The 6,006-nt window shown below is 30.3% G+C and overlaps 1 pseudogene; it reads left to right on the top strand.

Moving 5' to 3' along the window:
• The first annotated feature begins 3,154 nt into the window (after window positions 1-3,154).
• On the top strand, window positions 3,155-3,301 carry LOC149183387 (dolichyl-diphosphooligosaccharide--protein glycosyltransferase subunit 4C pseudogene; annotated as a pseudogene).
• Window positions 3,302-6,006: the final 2,705 nt, after the last annotated feature.

Genomic DNA, 6,006 nt, shown 5'->3' with positions numbered 1-6,006 from the left:
TTACAATTTCAAAGATACGTAAAATTGTACTCATAATTTCAATGGCACGTGAATATAATGGTTGATTGAATTTGTGGACAGAATTGCTCCATTATTTCTTTTGATGGTTTGAATTTATCCCATAGCTAACAGTTTTCTTTAAAGAGACAAAGAGAAGTAGATCGGTGGATATAATGTAACGTCTCTCAAATCGTAAAGGAATAGAATGGTTGGTATCAAGAAATTTTGTGATCTATAAATGTTAGTTTACATTTGATATTTTGAATGAATATATATGTTAAATTTGATGTGTATCATATGAGTTTGGTGTAAATATTTTATATTTCATTTATGATATAATTTTTTAAAGAAATTAGATTTTTATGTTAATTTGTATCTATAAATTTGAAAATAGACTTAGATTTTGATGAAATTATTATTTTTATTTAATTTGTATATTAATTTTATTTATGGATTTAGTGTTTTGGAAAAAAAAAATTTAGGTATTTTATTTGGATTGATCTACATTAACTATTAATATAAAAAAAATTATTGACTTTTTTCTATTAATATTTATTGGTAAAAATGTATCTTAATTACAAATCTACCAAAAGTTGGTGGAGGAGATGAAATCTTTTGACGTGCAAGGCTCTTCTAAAATGTAAAATTTAAAATGTTTGCAGATGGTGAGTATGATAGATCCAGATATACACAGACAATGTGTAATTTTTAATTGTTTATATTACATATTTTAATGCTAAATAGATTGAAGGTCTTGCAAATCTCTTTCAGTACTTACATTGTGTACAGTACATAACTTAAACATAATAATAAATAAATAGCCTAAACAAATATTTGTAGTACTAACAAACAATAAAAAAAAAACCATAATGTAAATAGTGATGGTAATTGAAATGTTTTAGGGATAAAATTTATTTTATCAATTGCTTTATAATATATATACAATTTTTTATGTTTTTAAAACCATATATAATATATATAGTTGAAATTGAAATACTATGTTTATAGATTATAATAACTTTTGGTTATTAAGATATTTTAAAATACAACTCAATATTATTAAATCTTATATTACAACATTGAATTTTATTTTAATTAATCATATTTCTTAAATACAATATATTAATTTTTACTGAATTACACCTCTCTCGTATTATTTTTACCACGAATTAATTTCTTTTCTTATTTTCCGTTATTTCTCCTATATTACAACATCAAAAAATAAGTTTCTTTTTCATATATATTAATAATTAAGTTATTTTACATGCACATCTAAATATTTTAGTAAGTCAAATATTTTTACTATATCTAATGTAATATCACGACAAATCAAGAAAAAACATAAAGTGAAACTATGTTTTAAAATACTTTTAAATAAAATTGACCAAATATGTATATATTTTTTTAAATTTTTATTAGCTTACATTTTCTTTTTAATTTAAAGAATATTTTATTTTTATTTTAAAAAAAGCACATGACAACTCAAGGTTGAGTAAGGAAGGAATTACACATCTCCATCAAACCGCCATAAGGAATGTGTCTCTCTATGCAACAAGTATAAGTTAAGTTTTGTAGCACTGCCCCATGGTCTATGTAATCATGATAATGGGGCATTTAAGTTGTCAAAATAGCCTAAAAACCTAAAATAATGGAAGACATTGAGTTCATTGCTCTATGTTTTGACTTTTTTTTATTAGACTATGGTTATATAATTTTTTGACAAGATTATAGTTTTTAATTTGTTAATTTTTTTAAAATGTATAAATGATGACGGAATCAATATATACTCAATATACATGTTATGCAAGTTAAACTTGTAATTCCAACAAATTCCTACAAAATTTTAAAGGAAATTTCTTAAGAAATATATTAAAAATCAAAATGTAAAAGATTTAAACAATGCCATTTTAAATTATTAAAAGATACCATCTAACTATTAAACATTATTTCTACCATGACTAGAATTGAAAAATAATATTTCTACTAATATTATAAATTTTTATTAAAAAATACCATCTAATCATTAAACATTATTTCTACCCTGACTAGAATTAAAAAATAATATTTTTAGTATTATTATAAATTTTAATTATTTAAAATATATTTTTAATATATAAATGAATTTTAGTATTATGAGAAACTACTCCTATGCCATAACTTCTAATATTACCAAATTTCAAACAAACAAAAATTGGGGTAAAGAAAAATAACTACTAATATTAGCAAATTTCAAAAAAAAAAATTGGGGAAACGAAAAAAATGCCTGTAACCATAAGACTACGCGTTCATAAAATCGAAGGACACCTCCGGTTTGTTGCGCCGTAGACAGCCTGTCGAAACTGACATGATCAATCCCGACTAAATCCAGCGAACTCTACTGTCAACGGAGTTAATTGGTCACATGGCATTGCCGGCACCCACGAAATCCATCGACCTCCACTGAAAGCACCAAGTTAATTCATGATCAAATGAAAGACGTGCACAGAAAGACTGACCGTTTTCCATAACGTCATCCACGGGCATTATTAGGGATGAATACTCTCGAGTCTTATTTTCACCTCCATAGCAAAGTTAATGATATGGAGGTACCCCTCTGGCGGCAGATGGTGTGGTTGACGTCATGGCACCCTTTCATCCTCGACCATGCATCATGGCATCCATCCAGGGCATCCATCCCTCTCCGGCTGCCGTGCTCCTGCCCCTCAACGGCGACCTTGCCCGTAGCCACTTTGGCCTCCGTGTGGTGTATTGATGAGCGCATTTACCAACCTCTGATACATTTACGAACCACACCAACCTCCTCCAGGCCTATCGAAGTCCCGGCAATTCAAACTGCAAGACAATTCACCTTCTGGCAAACAGAGAGGGATAGCACTCCGCGACGAACAGAGGAGAGGTTCAATAACAGAGAAGCTTTTACCGAAAGTTTGAAACTATATGCAGCTGGCTATTGGTGATCGAAAATTGCTTTTGGCAAGGTTAGTGCGCATCCTTTTTATGAACTCTTCCCTGGTTAATGATCTGTAATTGGTATATATCTTTGTACCTCCAGCCATTTCAGGCTGGATACATCTGAAGCCTGCGAATTCTTGGTGAATTTTAACATCTATTTGCCTCTAAATTTCCATCGGAGTAGCTACTCTGCACACATAAGATGATTGACGATCAGGACCTTGGATTTTTTGCAAATTTTGTGGGTATTTTCATCTTTGTTTTAGTGGTTGCTTACCACGCAGAAATGTTTAATCCGCAGTCGCAACAATGGGCGTTAGTTTTGTTTAAAAAAAAACAGCGTTGCTAATTATTCAAATGCTGGCCCAGGGTTCGACTTGTGCAGACGCAACAATGGTCGTTTTGTTTCAAACACAACGCTGTTAATTATTCAAATAAAATGCTAGCTAAGCCTTTGACCGGGGTTCGATTCCCGCAGGCGCAATAATGGCCTTCTGTTTTCTTTCAAATAGAACGCTGTAGTCAATTATTCAAATAGAACGCCCGTTGTTCCGCTGTTGTTACTGGACTCTGTTAATCAAGAATAGTGGAGGAAAGCTGTAAAAAAATTTCATGATCATTTTACAAATTTTTTAAACAATACTGAAATTTGTTTTTCAAATTTTATTTCTGATGATCAATTACGATTCATGTACGACAATATAGAAGAAATCCAATAAATAACTTATACTACTCATCAGGATGGAATTTGATGGGTGATTTACGTGTCAAATATCTTAGCTAATGTCTAATGTATAGAGATTCTAAATAGATAGAAGTTTTTCGTCGTTCGGTAAATTTTAGCTGACTCCTCATGAATGCGGTGCCATGAAGAACCCCATGCTTCGCGAAGTATTCTGGATTTTTGGAGTATTTTTGAATGTAATTGTAGATTTTTGGAATATTTGAAACTTTCGTTTAAAAATTCAGTTGACCCATCTCCTCATAGTGAAATTTATTCTCAAAATCTTAAATATATATAATATACATAAATATGCTTACCTAATGTCTAATGTATAGAGATTCTAAATAGATAGAAGTTTTTCCTCGCTCAAATATTTTTATTAATTTATTTTTTCCAACCTGATAAAAAAAGATTTAAATTTCTGAATATAATTATAATTTTGTTACGATTCAAATTTTTCTCCTGATGACTTGTTTTTCTCAAAAATCTGCTTTAGGATCATAAAAATTTTCAATTAAAACTTGTGATTAATAAGTATTCGTGTTGCCTATATCCGCAAAATCTAACAGCGAATCATCTGTCCTCATTTCATTCAATTTTATATTATACAAATGAATTATGAATACTGTAGATATATTATACGCAGTGGAATCGGTAGATGAAACTGGTGTCATCTGTTTGGATGGAGAAATGGATAACGATAGTAAAAAATCACAAAACAATTGCATAGTCTAATAAATGTGGAATATTGTTGTTAAGGAATCTGTTTAGTTATTAACACTGTGAGTATTTATGCACACTGGAAACAGTAGATAAATTTCATCTAATAAGTATAAATGGAGAAATAAAGAAATGAGGTACACATGGAAACAGCAGAAGGATCTGATGTCATAGGAGGAAATGAGAGTTGACATTATTTACATTAAATATTAACACTTTAGATATTCAGACTAAAATCTGTTGATGAAAGCACTTACAGACTTTGTGCTTGCCGGATTGCAACAGTAACCACAAAAAAATAGATATGAATATTGATTTTTACTTTAATCTGTTTTTATGATGTTTTTAACAACATTGTTGTTTACATATTCATTTATAAGGAAGTAAGAAAATGGAGGAAATTAGACATGAATGGGAGGTAACTATCAAAGGCACCAACCAAGTGTTCGCTTGTCTTGTTGGTGGCTGTGCGGTGAATTTGAGTCGATCTAAGCTATCTGGCCTTAATCATCATCGCGCTACCACCCACAATCTCCCACCAATTCCTCCACGTCAAAGAGGTCGAGTAAGAGATGCAAATGCTACATGGGCGGTCAAATCAACAAGTGCAGTTAAAAGGCAAAATGCCAAAATACAATATGATTTAGATGCAAGGCTATGTCGTGCACGACAACAAGCATATAAAAGATTTGTCAATGAAGAAATTCTTTCAGCTGTAAATATTTATTAGTATTTATTTGTATATGATTTTTTATTAATATTGTCAATGAAGAAATTCTTTCAGCTGTAAGTATTTATTAGTATTTATCTGTATATGTTTTCTATTAATATTAATTTATTGTTGTGGACTAAATTCATTGAAACTTGTTTTCACAGTGAGTTGTTGCATTTGATCAGCTTAATGATACTTCAAAGCAAAGGATTTGTGAAAAAACTCAACGTTGGGATCAGAGTCTACCTCGTAGACGCATGGAGACAATGAAGCGCATAGATATTGCTTTAAAAGAGAAAGCAAACACTGAGGTTTCCGATGATGTGGGGGAAGAAGGATTAGATGGGCACAACCATATATTAAACTTTGATGAAACTAATCAGGACAACGACAACAAAGTTGAGTCCATTTTTTTGCATATATTAATTTTTTAGACATTTTAACATTAAATAATATTTAGATTTATTATAATTGTATACTAATTTCTCATTGTTATTGATATGCATAGCCTAATCAAAAAAATTCCCCAAATTCAAGCCACCAACCATTACGACGCTCACCTAGATTTAAAGGTTTTCAAGGGGTTACTCGGCCAGTCAGTTTTTAATCCATATAACCTATTCCACCAAAAACATTAATATATAAATTGTTATGTTTTACCATAATGATGGGATGAGAAATGGATGTTTTGTATTATATATCGTTATCTTTGATTTTGTTTTATTATGCGTGTGTGTGTTATTTCTTATTTATGGTGCAGGTGTTCCCTTTGGAACCATCACAATCAATGAAAACCCCTTGTAAAAGCCTTAAGAAGAATGGAAATGAAATGGTTCAAATGCTACAACCATCTTCATGTCCAATGTCACAATGCAAGGTAAGACTATATTTATTTATA

Source organism: Pinus tabuliformis, chromosome 3_2, assembly GCF_031772625.1.
Source record: "Pinus tabuliformis cultivar Carrire ecotype Pingquan chromosome 3_2, CPIR1, whole genome shotgun sequence".
Lineage (NCBI taxonomy): Eukaryota > Viridiplantae > Streptophyta > Pinopsida > Pinales > Pinaceae > Pinus > Pinus tabuliformis.
The sequence above is the reverse complement of the archived record's forward strand: the minus strand, read 5'-3'. Positions and strand labels throughout refer to the sequence as shown.